This window comes from Bufo bufo, chromosome 5 (assembly GCF_905171765.1).
Source record: "Bufo bufo chromosome 5, aBufBuf1.1, whole genome shotgun sequence".
NCBI classification, from domain to species: Eukaryota; Metazoa; Chordata; class Amphibia; order Anura; family Bufonidae; genus Bufo; species Bufo bufo.
Genome location: NC_053393.1, coordinates 123,526,514 through 123,544,506, shown reverse-complemented (window position 1 = coordinate 123,544,506; position 17,993 = coordinate 123,526,514).

The following is a 17,993-nucleotide window of genomic DNA, read 5'->3' as shown; positions in this document are numbered from 1 at the left end:
TACCCTTAACCTCTCCTGCCCTGAGTCCCCCTATAATCATATATCCCCTGTGTTCCCCCAGGATTGTAGATCCCTCATATCCCCTGTTCCGTAATAACCCCTGGTTATTCCCCGTAGGGATAGTATATTGTCAGGATTGGGTGGGCTGCTGGTAAAGTGCATGCATGTGTATTAGTACAATTGTAGTTAGATGTTGGGGAGGACTGGGGAATGTGTTAGTGTAGTTAGTACCGTAATAGTGTATTGTTACTTATATTGTTGTGTGCTGCTATAAATATATATATCTATTCCATTGATATAGATATATATAATTATAAGCAAATATTAGACTACATATAGTGGGTGAATAAATCCCTGCAGAACATTAACCTCTGCATTGCCCTGTCCCTGCAGAGTCCTGACCATTAACCTCTTCAATGCCTGATCCCTGCTACCACTGTCCTGATAACTCATAACCCTGTGTCCCTTGGCCTGCAGGTAATAACCCCTGCATAGCCACCATTGTGTTTAACTCCTTGTACCCCATAGGGACAGTGATTAGTCAGGCGGGTGTGTTACTGATATTTGTGTGTATACGAATGTATTATTGTATTATATAGATAGTGTGTGGGGTGGAATTTGGGATTGTGCTGTGTAGAGTAGTTAGGCTTGTATTGTGTTTATTGTAGTACCATTTCTATACTGCGGTGTGTACTTCTGTATGTATATATATTCATATCCATTGATCTATGAATATATATAGATATAGCATCTATATATGAAGAAGGGGTCTCCTCAGTAAATCCCCGAAACGCGTTTGGTATCCCACCATCCACAGAAGAGGGTCTGCAACTCAGAGGAAGCCTGGAAGACTTTTTTATCGCCAGAGAATCGCCGATATATTAGGACGTTACTCCACGTGAGACGGACTTCACCACGTGTATCAAACAATCCTACAGGCGCGAAATTCAAACCTGGCTACTACCCCTTGAGACCGGAGACATTACTTACAAGCCGAGTCGAGGGGCCACTATCCAGTATCAAGCATCCTCGCGTAAGACCTGCGTATATTCATCAAAAGTGATCACTTGCTACTATTACAGCGGGACGCCGCTGTTCGCATAACTTGCCGATTCATTATACAATTCAATCTATATTGCGGCATGTACTTGGAACTATAATTTCCTCCAAACATTTGATATTAGGACTGGTACCGGAGTGGACTTCAGTGCATGAGGGAACATTATTCTCCACGAAAATCCATATATTTATTGGGATCTTATTTATATTGCTATCTTATGACCATTGTTTATTTAATTCTATTTTTATTGTTCGCTTATTTATTGCTCGTTTTAAATATGCACTGATCTTATCCATTTTTCTTGTTCATTAATTACTCTTTTACCGCCATTATATCGTGTCAGTTTTATATATTGATATATATTGATTTCTTATCTACATTGTGTCGGTTTTATATATTGTTATTCACTGTGATATTATTATTGTGTCAATAAAGATCCCCATACTTAAGAGTGTGCCCCACTTCTATTCGTTTATACAGATATAGCATATTGTTAGACTTGTATAATTGTATTGTGTAATAAATATTCCTTATTGTTCATAATACAGTGTATGGTGTTTTTACTAGTCGCCGCCGTAGTATAGTGATAGTAAGTCGCACGTAGTGTAGTTCAGTGTAGTGTATAGGCAATCAGAGGTAATCAGTAGTGTTTTATGTTTATTTAGGTATAAATGGGCGGGGTCATCAATAGACGGCTCCTCCCATTTATGAATATTAATTATCGATATTTGCATAAATATTGGTGATTAATATCCCCACTTAACAGCAACTATTTGGTTTGCCTCTATGGTATGTGCACCCCTACACACTAAGGAAGCTGATACGCTATTCTGCTCTGCTTTCTGTGAATTTGACTTGTGTGTATATTGTAGCTGGCCAGCTAAGACCTGTCTTAGGTTGCTAATATAGCTTATATGTTTATACAGCTAAACCTGCCAATAACCTTAATACAGTTCCTATGTGTGTATGTTAAAGACAAAAGCAGAGTTATTTACAGTAACTTCATGTTTGGATATCATAAAACTGTTATATATTGTGTTCACAAAAGATAATATGCCTTTAAGATTCATTATATAATGTAAGGTAAGCTTAATGACACAGCAGAGACAAAAGGAAGCATAGAGTTAAACTGTTGTTGCTGGGCAGGAGTCTTGACCAATCACAGCCAGCCGCACACACAGCAGGAGTTTTTACCAATCACAGCCAGCCTCACACACGGCCTGTGTGGGAAATCCCCCTAGCAGGAGCTGCTAGAATCATTACACCAGAGTAGAGGAGCTAAACAGACATTCACTCTACTAAGAGCTGTGTTTTATGGAAGCAGAAAGGCCAAAATAGGTATTTAGAACAGTTATATAATGTTCCTATTGTTAATATAGTGATTAGAACTGTATATTAAACCAGTTATATATGTGTTTACTTACAGTTCCACCAATTGCAAACTGCAAAGTTCACAATTGCAAACTACAAAGTTCACAATTGCAAACTACAAAGTTCACAATCCAAATTCAAATTCCATATTGCAATCCAAATTGCATACAACCATACTAGATCATACTCAACCAATCTGCAAATAGTTACTTCTAACTGCATACTTCAAATTGCGACCAAATTCAGCAAGTGAACTATTAGTTAGACCTCAGATATACCTCTCAGAGAAATCATAAAGTGCTTAAATACCTTAAAGTGAGAGTACAGATACTCAAGAGAGAAATATATCCACCATTTTATGTTGAATGACAAGATTGAACAGTTGAACCACCATCTTATGCATACCGCCATTTTGTGATACTTTATTCAACACGTGTTTTGTACATGGACTATCTGCTGCGGAGGCGGCAGTGCTATATGAAGAAAAGTTGAAGTTAATAAAGAAGTTATTTCAAGCATTTGGTTTGCTCTTTAAACCTACTGTTTCCATAGAACGGCGCTAGAGGAATTACAGAGTAACAGACCGTCTGGTTAGACTAAAAGTCAGAGATATCAGAATTCTTCTAATGCCACAGCGCAAAAAAAACTTCATAGTGCTGCGCCTGCCACATATATTTCTGTTCATAGTAAATAAAAACGAGGTGTTCTAATATCCTGTCACTTCCAGGAAATCAAGCCAAACACAGTCTAGGGCCTTAGGCAGAAAATTGTAATTAGCTTCTAATGATTAAAAACAGCCAGGAAATATCTATGTGTGTAGCATTTCAACAGACTACAGCTCCTTTAATTGGGTGGCCCCTTCATTGACCCTTTGTGCATCTGTATAATTATTGATACAGCCTTGTCACTTTACCTTGTGCTGCTATTAGCGGTTACGTTATACATATATTTTACATATTAAGGGAGGAATTTATCATGAAGCTAATATCTGAAGTCAGTTTTGCTTGTGTCTGCATTGGCGTACTTTGCACTAAATGTATCAAATGTCCTATGGTTTTAGTTCATCTTAAATCCCTTAGTGACTGCAAATATGCCTTTTTACTGCAGACACTAAGAGGCCTTAAGCTAAACCACCTTTTTATAGCAGCCCAATCTAAGCACTGCACAGGTCTCCCAATAGAGACCACAGCATCTAAGTGGTTTAGAGGGATGGGGCTCCGTCTCTCAGGCATCGGCACCACTGCAAATGAGATTGCGGAGTGCCGATGACATAACCTGTCATAACCTGGCATAATAAACGCCACCATGTCTGCCTACAGTGTATGCCAGAAGCGCAGCCTGATAGTGCCTTTCAGTATCCCATCAACGGTATAATACATTGTACACTGTAAGCAGTCCAATGTATTATATAAGCAATTATAGGATTGCATTTCAAATTTCTATTGTGGGACTAATAAATAGCAAATAAGAGTTAAATACATAATTAATACAAAATTAATATTATTTTATTTAATAAGACTGTATTTAACTCTTGTATTACGGGATAAGATGTCGCACTAAGAGACCTGAACTCCAAAAAGAGGTGCTCCTATCCTAACGAGAACACTCACTCGATAAATGGAAAATGTATAATTAAATATGGATAGGGCACTCTCAGAAATCCAGGACTATGCAAAGATACAGAAAATATGTTTTATTTATGTTAAAAGTGTGATCAACTGAAATAATAGACTGGTAGCAGCATAATACATATGTAACAATACACCACTCCTAAAACACCTGCTTGGTGGGCAGTGATTAAATGGCAGCAGAATAAAACAATGAACATGAGCAATAAAATAGTAGCAAATATCAATCGAATATATAGGTAGTCGAATATGGACAAACCCAATAGTAATAGCTCGATAATAAAAGTGACTCGATAATAAAAATCAGGTAAGTTGCAAAAGTTCGACCTGCAAGATAATCGACCCAAAATATAATCGGAGGTCAAAAGTGTCCACTACTAGTAATCGATGGGATAGCTTGAAAATTCTGTACTTAGTTCCATCAAAACCAATCTGTCCTCAAACATTGATTGAAGTTAATATCGTTGTGACAACTCTCCTGAATAAAGCGGGATAGGTAGCTGCGTCCCGCTACTGTGCAGCTTGCAAGCGGTTATTTATTTACCTCTAATTTAGCTTCTATCGAAACAAATCCCACCCTCAGTGGGATTTAATATCTTCGAAATTGACCGACGCGATTTGACGGCTAACACACAGAGGGTTCGATACATTACTGGCCCACGTGTTGAATAACAGCCCGCCAGCGTGGTCTCCATTAATAAGAAACTCCTGATACCAGAGTGCTACAACATCGTCGGCACAATACAGGGAGCGAAAATATCCCAAGGTCCGGTAAAGTTTGTTTCGATAGAAGCTAAATTAGAGGTAAATAATCGCTTGAAAGCTGCACAGTAGCGGGACGCTGCTACCTATCCTGTTTTAGCGGGACGCCGCTTTATTCAGGAGAGTTGTCACAACGATATTAACTTTAATCAATGTTTGAGGACAGATTGGTTTTGATGGAACTAAGTACAGAACTTTGAAGCTATCCCATCGATTACTAGTAGTGGACACTTTTGACCTACGATTATATTTTGGGTCGATTATCTTGCAGGTCGAACTTTTGAAACTTACCTGATTTTTATTATCGAGTCACTTTTATTATCGAGCTATTACTATTGGGTTTGTCCATATTCGACTACCTATATATTCGATCGATATTTGCTACTATTTTATTGCTCATGTTCATTGTTTTATTCTGCTGCCATTTAATCACTGCCCACCAAGCAGGTGTTTTAGGAGTGGTGTATTGTTACATATGTATTATGCTGCTACCAGTCTATTATTTCAGTTGATCACACTTTTAACATAAATAAAACATATTTTCTGTATCTTTGCATGGTCTTGGATTTCTGAGAGTGCCCTATCCATATTTAATTATACATTTTCTATTTATCGAGTGAGTGTTCTCGTTAGGATAGGAGCACCTCTTTTTGGAGTTCAGGTCTCTTAGTGCGACATCTTATCCCGTAATACAAGAGTTAAATACAGTCTTATTAAATAAAATAAAAAATCTCCTAGTTATTCCATTGAAAAAAATTGAAATATTTAAAAATAAAAACCCCTCCATATTTTTTTGGTATTGTTGCATCTCAAATGATCCACACAATAGACTTATCATATAATTTATCACTTATGGTGAATGACATAAAAATGCCATAAAAAAAATTCCAGAATTGCTGATTTTTGCATAGTCACCAAAAAAGAATGGAATAAAAAAATCTAAAAGTGTTAAAGTATAACTGCTAATGTGTAGGGGCAGTGACAGGGAACAATTTTGTAATAAAACTTGGGCTCTTTCATTAGGAGCGAGCGCCTGCTGCTGAGCTGACCCTCTAAAACATTAGGGGCGAGTGCCTGCTGCTGATCTGACCATCTAAAACATTAGTGGCGAGGGCCTGCTGCTGACCTGACCATCTAAAACATTAGGGGCGAGTGCCTGCTGCTGAGCTGACCCTCTAAAACATTAGGGGCGAGTGCCTGCTGCTGATCTGACCATCTAAAACATTAGTGGCGAGGGCCTGCTGCTGATCTGACCAACTAAAACATTAGGGGCGAGTGCCTGCTGCTGATCTGACCATCTAAAACATTAGTGGCGAGGGCCTGCTGCTGATCTGACCAACTAAAACATTAGGGGCGAGGGCCTGCTGCTGAGCTGACCATCTAAAACATTAGGGGAAAGTGCCTGCTGCTGATCGGACCATCTAAAACATTAGGGGCGTGGGTCTGCTGCTGATCTGACCATATACAACATTGGCGTGAGGGTCTACTGCTGAGCTGACCCTCTAAAACATTAGGGGCGAGGGCCTGCTAGTGACCCTCTAAAACATTAAGAACAAGGGCTTGCTGGTGACCCTCTAAAACATTATGGGATAGGGCCTGCTGGTGACCCTCTAAAACATTATGGGTGAGGGCCTGCTGGTTACTTTGAAAAACATGGTTGAGGGTCTGCTGGTGACCCTCAAAAAGAATATGGGTGAGGGCCTGCTGCTGAGCTGACCCTCTAAAACAGGAGCGAGGGCAGCCTAGTAAGCATGTTGATATGATGGAGGAGGAGGAGGACGAAAAAAGGGAGATTGAACCATATACCCTTTTTAGTGGTGGAAGGGGTGCATGGGAATACAGTGTATTCAATACACCATAAAAGCCACATTTAGAATGCCTTTATGTTCAGCCGCTTTCCTCTGGTGGAGTAGAGAAGTCAGGGGCAATCCAGGCCTTGTTCATTTTTATAAGAGTCAACTGTTAAGCATTTTCAGTTGACAGGCGGATGCGCTTATCAGTTATTATGCCCCCAGCAGCACTAAATACACGCTCTGACAAAACATTGGCGGCGAGGCAGGCCAGCACCTCCAAGGTGTAGAGCGCCAGTTCGTGCAAAATGTCCAGTTGGACACCCAGTAGTTGTAAGGCACAGAGGGATCACTGAGGACACTGACACGGTCTGCTATTTACTCCTTCACCATCTTCCCTCCTTATGACACTAGGCCGTGCATCAGGTTAAGGGTGCTGGCAGGGTGTCATAAAACTGTCCCACGCCTTGGAGAGTGTTGCCCTCTCTCTGTTGGAACTGCTGTGTGTTCCCCTCCTTGGTTGGCCAAGGAACTACGTACTCTGCAGCCAGTGTTGCCAGCTGGAAATTTTCTGGAGCAATTTTTCCGCAAGGACCTTCTGGTATTGCACCATTTTGCTCGTCCTCTCCACCACAGGAATGAGAGATGAGAAGTTATCTTTATAGCGGGGGTTGAGAAGGGTGAACAACCAGTAATAAGTGTTGGCCAAAATGCGTACAACGCAAGGGTCACAGGAAAGGCAGCCTAACATAAAGTCAGCCATGTGTGCCAGTGTCCCAACAGACAAGACTTCGCTGTCCTCATCAGGAGGATGACTCTCAATCTCCTCATCCTCTTCCTCCTCTTCTACCCATCCACGCTGAACAGATGGAATAAAACTTCCATGGGTACTACCCTCTGTAGCAGAGACAACCGTCTCCATCTCCTCCTCATCATCCAATTTGCGCTGAGAAGACGAACTGAGGGTGGTCTGGCTATCACCCTGTGTACTGTCTTCCCCCATTTCCACCTCTTCCACATGCAAAGCGTCCGCCTTAATTGTGAGCAACGAGCATTTGAGTAGACACAGAAGTGGGATGGTTACGCTGATAATAGCATTATCATCGCTCACCATCTGTGTTGATTCCTCAAAGTTGCGTAAAACCTCACAGAGGTCAGACATAAATGCCCACTCTTCGCTTGTGAAGAGCGGAAGCTGACTGGAAAGGCGACGACCATGTTGCAGCTGGTATTCCACTACTGCCCTCTGCTGCTCACAAAGCCTAGCCAACATGTGGAACGTGGAGTTCCAGCGCATGCTCACGTTGCACAACAGTCAGTGAGCTTGCAAATGCAAGTGCTGCTACAGCGTTGCCAGACCGGCGGAAGCTGTCGATGACTTGCGGAAAATGGGCACACACGTGTCGCACCTTCCCCAGTAGCTCAGACAAATTGGGGTAGGTTTTGAGAAACCGCTGAACCACTAGGTTGAACACGTGGGCTAGGCATAGTATGTGTGTAAGCTTGCCGAGCTCCAAAGCCGCCACCAAGTTAAGGCCATTATCAGGGCCGTCTTTAATATTGATTGGACCCTGGGCAAGAATTTACTTGGGCCCCCTGGATCCCGCCTTCCCACACCTTAAAAAAAAGCGAAAATCTTATACTCACCTGTTTCCTTTCACTGGCGCTCACTAGCTGCTGGTACGGCGAGGGATGGTGCAACGCAGACGCGCACACCTCACCGCGTCCTGGCACAGGCGGGCGTGATGACATCATCACGCCTGCCTGCGCTAGGATTTCACTACCAAATAGACCTCAGGCCTGTAGTCTATGACAAGTCTTGTCGCCATCTGCAAATTTTAAGGCACATTGGCGACCATTTTGCTCGCCATCTGGAGCGCTGTATTGCATCAGTGACATGAACACTCTCCACATATAATGTTATATTACATCAGTGACATCACCGCTCTCCACATATAATGTTATATTTTACATCAGTGACATCACCGCTCTCCACATATAATGTTATATTTTACATCAGTGACATCACCGCTCTCCACATATAATGTTATATTACATCAGTGACATCACCGCTCTCCACATATAATGTTATATTTTACATCAGTGACATCACCGCTCTCCACATATAAGTGATATATTACATCAGTGACCTCACCGCTCTCCACATATATGTGATGAGCGGTGATGTCACTGATGTAATATATTACTTACCGGTATATGTGGACAGCAGTGATTTCACTGATGTAATATATTACTTATGTGTGGAGAGTGGTGATGTCACTGATGTAATATATCACTTATAAGTAATATATTACATCAGTGACATCACCGCTGTCCATATATAGGTGATATATTACATCTGTGACATCACCGCTCTCCACATATGAGGCATATTACATCAGTGACGTCATCCCTTGGCGCTGGGGTGCGCAGGCAGGGCCAGCCTTAGGTGTTCAGGCGCCCTGTGCGAGCTAACCTTGTGGTAGTGTTACCTGCAGTCCTATGTAAAACCACAGATAACACTAGTGCTAAATAATGTAGTAGTGTTACCTGCAGTCCTATGTAAAACCACAGATAACACTAGTGCAGATCATGTGGTAGTGTTACCTGCAGTCCTATGTAAAACCACAGATAACACTAGTGTAGATCATGTGGAAGTGTTACCTTCGTCCTTAGTGTGCCTCCCTGTGTCTATCGCACGGACTCTATGCTGGCACTGCCTCCTCTTCCATCTTCTTCCTCTTGTCCCGCACAGAACGTTCTGAAGCAGCTGCGTCAAGACATAGGAACACTGTGGGCATGGTGATACACACAGGGAGAGACACACACACAGGGACGGACACACACACACAGGGACGGACACACACACACAGGGACGGACACACACACACAAAGGGACAGACACACACACACAGGGACAGACACACACACACACACACACACAGGGACGGACACACACACACATGGCCGGACACACACACACAGGGACGGACACACACACACAGGGACGGACACACACACTGGCACACTCAACATCAGCAGCAAGGAGTTAAAGTCCAACCCTTAATGCCCCCAAGATCCCTGGGGGGGGGGGGTTGATGTAGTAGCAGGAAAGCACACACTGTCCCCCTGTCCTATATGAGCCCCCCCCCCCTGTCCTATATGAGCCCCCCCTGTCCTATATGAGCCCCCCGTCCTATATGAGCCCCCCTGTCCTATATGAGCCCCCCTGTCCTATATGAGCCCCCCCCTGTCCTATATGAGCCCCCCCTGTCCTATATGAGCCCCCCCTGTCCTATATGAGCCCCCCCTGTCCTATATGAGCCTCCCCCCGTCCTATATGAGCCCCCCCTGTCCTATATGAGCCCCCCCCCGTCCTATATGAGCCCCCCCGTCCTATATGAGCCCCCCTGTCCTATATGAGCCCCCCCTGTCCTATATGAGCCCCCCCTGTCCTATATGAGCCCCCCTGTCCTATATGAGCCCCCCCTGTCCTATATGAGCCCCCCCTGTCCTATATGAGCCCCCCCCTGTCCTATATGAGCCCCCCCCGTCCTATATGAGCCCCCCCGTCCTATATGAGCCCCCCCTGTCCTATATGAGCCCCCCCCTGTCCTATATGAGCCCCCCCTGTCCTATATGAGCCCCCCCTGTCCTATATGAGCCCCCCCCATGGCTACCACATACCTGTAAGTTCTGTTAGTTGCTTGGCTGGCTCAGGCTGTGTCTGTTGTGGCTGCCGGCTGGGGCTCCGCCTCCTTCTTCTCTCTGCCTGTGCGGCAGCTGCGTCAAGCTCACGGAAGCAGCCACTGGTCTGCTCTGTTAAAGAGACAGGCAGGCCAGGCAGCAGAGCGGAGCGCAGAGCGGCCCCGGGCCCCGCCCCCTCCTCACTCTCTCTTTCTATAGTCCGGACCATGACTTTGTTATGTTACAGGGCCGGCGGGCGGCGGCGGCAACAAAATATAGGGGGCCCAAGTAAAATCCAAGTAAAATGCTGCTTGGGCCCCCCAGGAGCAACTGGGCCCGGGGCAGCTGCCCCTTTTGCCCTGCGGTAAAGACGGCCCTGGCCATTATCAGACACAACCATGCCTGGTTGTAGGTTGAGTGGCGAGAGCCATAGCTCAGTCTGGTCCCTTATCCCCTGCCACAGCTCTGCTGGGGTGTGCTATTTGTCACCTAAGCAGATCAGTTTAAGCATGGCCTGTTGCCGCCTTCCCACTGCAGTACTACACTGCTTCCAGCTTCTGACTGATGTCTGACTGGTGCTGCAAGATGATAATTCAGAGGTGGAAGTGGAGGAGGAGTTGGAGGAGGAGTAAGGGGGGTTGCAGCCACTAATGTAGGAAACCCTAATGGAAGTAGGGCCCGCAATCCTTGGCGTCGGTAGCACCTGTGCCATCCCAGGGTGCGACTCAGATACAATAGTCCTTAAAAGGACATTTGGGTCTCTAATAAGTTTTTTTCAATAAAAATATTAGTATTTCACTCTGTCCCTTCTTCAGCACAGCTCTCCCTGACTAAGACTGAGCCGAACACGTGTCATTGGGTGCTATATAGCACCTGATGACACGTTCCGGCCAGGCAATCACTGTAATGCCAGTAGCCTACATGGCTACGGCATTACAGTGAAAGGCAGTACTTACCTGCACGTTTATTGGCTGCGTAGCAGCCAACAAACGTGCGGGGAGGAGATTCGAGCATCGCGCTCGAGCACACGCGGTGTTGGGCCGAACAACGTGATGCTCGAGTAAAATTAGTGTTCGGCCGAGCATGCTCGCCCAACACTAGTGCTGCTGACTTTATGACCCAGACGTCAGGAGCGATGCCTGACTAAGTGATAAGCGCTCACTACAGGCAGTGCAGGGAGGCAGGAGGAAGCTGCGATACAGTATATAGGGACTGTATAGCAGCCCCCATCCCACCAGAAAGAGTTAATAAAACTTAAGCAGTAAGTTATACACTCACCTAAAGAATTATTAGGAACACCATACTAATACGGTGTTGGACCCCCTTTTGCCTTCAGAACTGCCTTAATTCTACGTGGCATTGATTCAACAAGGTGCTGATAGCATTCTTTAGAAATGTTGGCCCATATTGATAGGATAGCATCTTGCAGTTGATGGAGATTTGAGGGATGCACATCCAGGGCACGAAGCTCCCGTTCCACCACATCCCAGAGGTGCTCTATACTGTAGCCCATCCGCCTCAAGGTTGTGCGTGTTGTGGCTTCACAAATGCTTTGCTGCATACCTCGGTTGTAACGAGTGGTTATTTCAGTCAACGTTGCTCTTCTATCAGCTTGAATCAGTCGGCCCATTCTCCTCTGACCTCTAGCATCCACAAGGCATTTTTGCCCACAGGACTGCTGCATACTGGATGTTTTTCCCTTTTCACACCATTCTTTGTAAACCCTAGAAATGGTTGTGCGTGAAAATCCCAGTAACTGAGCAGATTGTGAAATACTCAGACCGGCCCGTCTGGCACCAACAACCATGCCACGCTCAAAATTGCTTAAATCACCTTTCTTTCCCATTCTGACATTCAGTTTGGAGTTCAGGAGATTGTCTTGACCAGGACCACGCCCCTAAATGCATTGAAGCAACTGCCATATGATTGGTTGACTAGATAATTGCATTAATGAGAAATTGAACAGGTGTTCCTAATAATTCTTTAGGTGAGTGTATGTACTCCATGCAACTTTTTTTGTAACTTTTTATAACGTGTCAGGGATAAATCTGTAGTGAAACTAATTAACATACTTAACTAATACCCACTTTCCCATCCACATTTCAAAACTGGAGTGAGTTGTGTAAAAATGCAGAAAGTTGCAAAATGTTTGTACAATTGTCCCCAAAAAAGTTTCAGAATTATAGCCAGAATTCAGGAGTGCAGGGCGTAGTAAATTCTGTGTTTTCCAAAAACTAAACTGTAGTGAAATATACCGTATCTGAGTTTGACTCCATCCATCAGCCATGTGGGTTTATTCCAATACAACAAAACTGCAATGAAATTTAAACCCTAATCTAATCCCGATCATATTTCTGATCCTCTTCTTCCACCTCAAGACAAATGTAACCTATTGACTAAATTCTATTTATACCATCCTTTCATACCATGGAAACAGCCAAAACTTTTATTGCGGTGCTGATTCATTCTTGTTTCGAGTACTGTAACTTACTACCGGGGCGGACTGGGAACTTAAAGTGGCCCTGGAAAAAACTTAATACTGGACTCCATCTTGTAGGGGGTTCCAAATGCACTAAAGGGGAGGCAACACAAGTAGATTGGCGCAGGGCCAGACTGGCCATAGGGCAGACCGGGCATTTTCCCGGCGGGCGGGGCCAAACACAATCAGCCGGGCCGCTGGCTGAGTTTTTTTAAATTTTTTTATTAATGTGGCAGCAGCCGGGCTGGAGTGGAGATGAGCGCTTCCATTGTGGAAGCGCTCATCTCCATATTCATCTGTATCGCCGTCCTCAGGACAGCGATACAGATGAATGGAGCAGGGGAGAGGCGTCTCCCTTGCCCATTCCTCTGATAGGCTACAGGCACTAGGCCTATCAGAGGATGGTACAGGCGGAGCGATGATGTCATCGCGCGCGCCGCCCGAGCCGTACATCGCGGGACACAGGCCGGAAGAGGCCTGCATCGCATCGCTGACAGCAGCATGGAGGTAAGTATATGAGTTTATTGTTTTTATTATTTCATTTTATACTATACTGTGGCAAGAAGGGGGGTGGGGGCCCTATATACTGGCACAATATAGGGGGGGGTCGGCACTATGGAGAAGAGGGGAAGCACTATGGGGGCCCTATATACTGGCACAATATGGGGGGGCACTATGGGGCCCTATATACTGGCACAATATGGGGGGACACTATGCAGAAGAGGGGAAGCACTATGGGGCCCTATATACTGGCACAATATGGGGGGCACTATGGGGCCCTATATACTGGCACAATATGGGGGGGACACTATGCAGAAGAGGGGAAGCACTATGGGGCCCTATATACTGGCACAATATGGGGGGGGTCGGCACTATGGAGAAGAGGGGAAGCACTATGGGGCCATATATATTGGCACAATATGGGGGGGCCTATATACTGGCACAATACGGGGGCACTATGGAGAAGAGGGGAAGCACTATGGGGGCCCTATATACTGGCACATTATGGGGGGGCACTATGGAGAAGAGGGGAAGGAGCATTATGGGGGCATCTACTGGGGGCCCTATATACTGGCACGCATTATAGGTGGGCACTATGGAGAAGTGGGGGACAAGAGCACTATGAGGGCATTATATAGGGGCATTTAATACTGGCACCCATTTTGATGCCACTATGGGGAAGTGTCATGGTCTTACCTGCTTGCTGCTCTCCTTCGTTTGACATGTGCTGGCGGCCATCTTGGTTTCTGGGTTTCTTGTAGCCTTCCACCCTGCGGCTCCTCCTTCCCCTGGGAGGAGCTGGATGCCTAGCTCATATATATAGGAGGTCTGTGGCTTCAGTTCCTTGCTTGGTCCTCTTGTGTTCACATGCTTCTAAGACTGCTGCTGCTTCTGGTTCCTGATCCTGGCTTCGTCTGACTACCCTGCTGGTTCCTGATCCTGGCTTCGTCTGACTACCCTGCTGGTTCCTGATCCTGGCTTCGTCTGACTACCCTGCTGGTTCCTGATCCTGGCTTCGTCTGACTACCCTTCTGGTTCCTGACCTCTGGCTTCGCAAAGACTCTGCTCGGTTTCACCATCCGTTTGGACTTTTGCTTTACAGCTTTATTTTCAATAAAGCCTTCTTATTTTCACTTATCTCTTGTTGTACGTCTGGTTCATGGTTCCGTGACATTAGGACCAAGCCATGAATTCTGACGGTACAGGGCCATCCTCGCTACCCACGCTGGTTGTCAGACTTGATCAGCAGGATCACCTGTTGGGTCGGTTCGCTGTGGCGTTGCAAACCCTGCTTGAACGCACGGCTCATTTCGCTCCCGTTGCCGATGGGTCGGTTGTCGCTCCTGGGCTCGCTCCTACTGCCGCTCCGGTTGTTGCGCCAGAGTCTACCCCGACACCTGTTGTTGCGCCTGCGGTGTTTCGGGGTATGACCGGTTCTGCCCCTCTTCCACAGCGCTTTGGGGGAGAGCCAACTCAGTGCCGAGGTTTCCTTAACCAGGTGGGCATTTATTTCGAGTTGCTGCCACATGCCTTTCCTACTGAGAGATCAAAGGTGGGCTTCTTGATCTCGCTGCTCTCGGACAAGGCCTTGGCCTGGGCCAGCCCTTTATGGGAGAACAACAATCCGGTGGTTGCCGAGTTTTCCGGTTTTGTTGCTTCTCTTCGGAAGGTATTCGATGTGCCAGCTCGTGCTGCCTCTGCTGCGAAGCTCCTTATGTCCATCAGACAGGGTTCACGATCCGTAGCTGAATACGCCATTGAGTTTCGTACCCTGGCAGCAGAGGTGGGCTGGAATAATGAGGCTCTGGTCGCTGCTTTCTCTCATGGTCTCTCGGATGCCTTGAAGGATGAGGTTGCAGCTAAGGACCTACCAGTTGAGCTCGAGTCTCTTATTTCTTTCCTGATTTTGATTGACACCAGACTCAGGGAGAGACCTTCCTTTAAGGAGAACCTGCGGAGGTCTTCTAACAGATTGGTGCCTACGTTTGCTGTCCCACCCGTGCCTCCCTCTCCTCCCACGCCTCCTGGGGATGACTTGTCTGGGGGTGAACCCATGCAGCTGGGGTTTGCTCGCCTGTCCGAGGGGGAGAGGGCACTCCGGAGACGCGAGGGCCGATGCATGTACTGTGGTCTCGGTGGGCATTTTCGGTTGGCATGTCCGAACCGTCCGGGAGACGCTCGTACCCTGAGATCCTGTCGGGGGCAGATCTTGGGTGGAGTCTCCTCGTCCCCGGTTTCCCATGTTGACAAACCACTGATCACTGTTGTCCTCTCCTGGGTCGGGGGCTCGGTGGCGACCCAGGCGTTGGTGGACTCTGGTGCTGGTGGTTTGTTCATTGATAGTGTGTTCGCTGCCGCCAATTCCATTCCTCTGCAGGCTCGAGGTTCCCCACTGGCTCTTGAGGCGATAGACGGCAGACCCCTTCTGCCGCCACACGTGACTCATGAGACCCTTCCAGTGGGGATAGCCATTGGTGCCGTTCACAGAGAGTCGGTCTGCCTCCAGGTTATTTCGTCTCCACACTACTCGGTGGTCTTGGGGTACCCCTGGCTCCAGAAGCATAATCCGACTTTCGATTGGAGATCGGTCGAGATCCTCTCGTGGTCACCGCAGTGTGGGGCTAGTTGCATCCATGGGTCTGTCAAGTTGCTGTGTACTTCCTCGGACTCTCTGTTGCCTCCTGAATACGAGGAGTACCGGGATGTATTCGATAAGGTGCGCGCGGTTGCCCTACCTCCGCACCGCCCATACGATTGTGCCATAGAGTTACAATCTGGTGCCGTTCCTCCTCGTGGCAAAGTCTATCCACTGTCGGTAGCGGAGAATGAGGCCATGGAGGAGTACGTGAGGGAGGCGCTTTCACGCGGACACATTCGCAAATCTTCGTCCCCGGCAGGGGCTGGATTTTTCTTTGTGAAAAAGAAGGGCGGTGAGTTGAGGCCTTGCATCGATTACAGGGGTCTCAATCGCATAACGATCAAGAACGCTTACCCGATACCCTTGATTTCCGAGCTGTTCGATCGCCTTAAAGGGGCCACGGTCTTTACCAAACTCGACCTGAGGGCGGCATATAACCTGGTAAGGATCAAGGCGGGCGATGAGTGGAAGACCGCGTTTAACACCAGGACCGGTCATTACGAATCCTTGGTTATGCCCTTTGGGTTGTGCAATGCGCCCGCAGTCTTTCAGGAATTCATCAACGATGTTTTCCGTGACCTGTTGCAGCAGTGTGTGGTAGTCTATTTGGATGACATCTTGGTATATTCTGAATCCATGGAGGCCCACATTCTGGATGTCAGACGAGTGTTGCAACGGTTACGAGAGAACAAGCTGTTCGGTAAGCTTGAGAAATGCGAATTTCACCGATCCCAGGTAACCTTCTTAGGTTACATCATTTCCGCTGAGGGGTTCTCCATGGATCCTGAGAAGGTTTCGGCTGTCTTACAGTGGCCCCAGCCCAGTGGTCTTCGTTCCCTGCAGCGCTTTTTGGGCTTCGCCAATTATTATCGGAAGTTCATCAGGGACTTTTCCATGCTGGCCAAGCCTCTCACGGATCTGACCAGGAAGGGCAGTAATTCCCAGGTCTGGCCGCTCGAGGCCATCCGAGCTTTTGAGGCCCTAAAGTCCGCCTTTGTGTCGGCTCCGATTCTGTCGCATCCCAACCCTGGGTTGCCCTTTGTCCTCGAGGTGGACGCGTCTGAGACGGGAGTAGGCGCCCTTCTGTCTCAGCGTAGAACACCAGAGGGTCCTCTGCTTCCTTGTGGGTTTTACTCCCGGAAACTGTCTTCCGCGGAGTGCAACTATCAGATTGTGACAGGGAGTTATTGGCCATCGTGCAGGCCCTTAAAGAATGGAGGCACTTGCTCGAGGGTTCGGTGGTTCCGGTTCTCATCCTGACGGACCACAAGAATCTGACCTACCTTTCTGAGGCCAAGAGATTGACACCACGTCAGGCCAGATGGGCTCTGTTCTTGTCACGTTTTAATTACGTGGTCTCCTACCTACCCGGTTCCAAGAACATCAGGGCGGATGCCTTATCACGGCAGTACTCCGAGCTGTCCAGGGAGGAGTCGATTCCGACTTCGGTCATACCTCCGAATCAGATCCTGGCCGCCATTCGCACCAGCCTGACCTCTCCCCTGGGTGAGCAGATTTTGGCGGCTCAATCTGGTGCTCCCTCTGGGAGACCCAACGGCAGATGTTTTGTGCCTGAGGAGTTGCGCACTCGGTTGTTGCGAACCTACCATAACTCCAAGACCGCGGGGCATCCTGGAAAGAATCAGCTGTCCTGGGCTGTTTCACGTCTGTTCTGGTGGCCTTCCCTACGTTCCGACATCGCCGCATATGTAGCGGCATGCTCCGTTTGTGCCCAGAGTAAGTCCCCTCGGCACCTTCCGTTGGGCCTTCTGCAACCCATAGCCACCGGGGAGCGCCCATGGTCACACCTGGGGATGGATTTCATTGTGGACCTCCCTGCATCCCGAGGCCATACGGTCATTCTCATGATTGTGGATCGGTTTTCCAAAATGTGCCACTGTGTTCCTCTCAAGAAGTTACCCTCTGCACAAGAGTTGGCCACGATTTTTGCCAGGGAGGTCTTCCGGTTGCACGGTTTGCCTAAGGAGATTGTGTCGGATCGGGGGAGTCAGTTTGTGTCCAGGTTCTGGCGCGCCTTTTGCTCCCAGTTGGGGATTCATCTCTCCTTCTCCTCGGC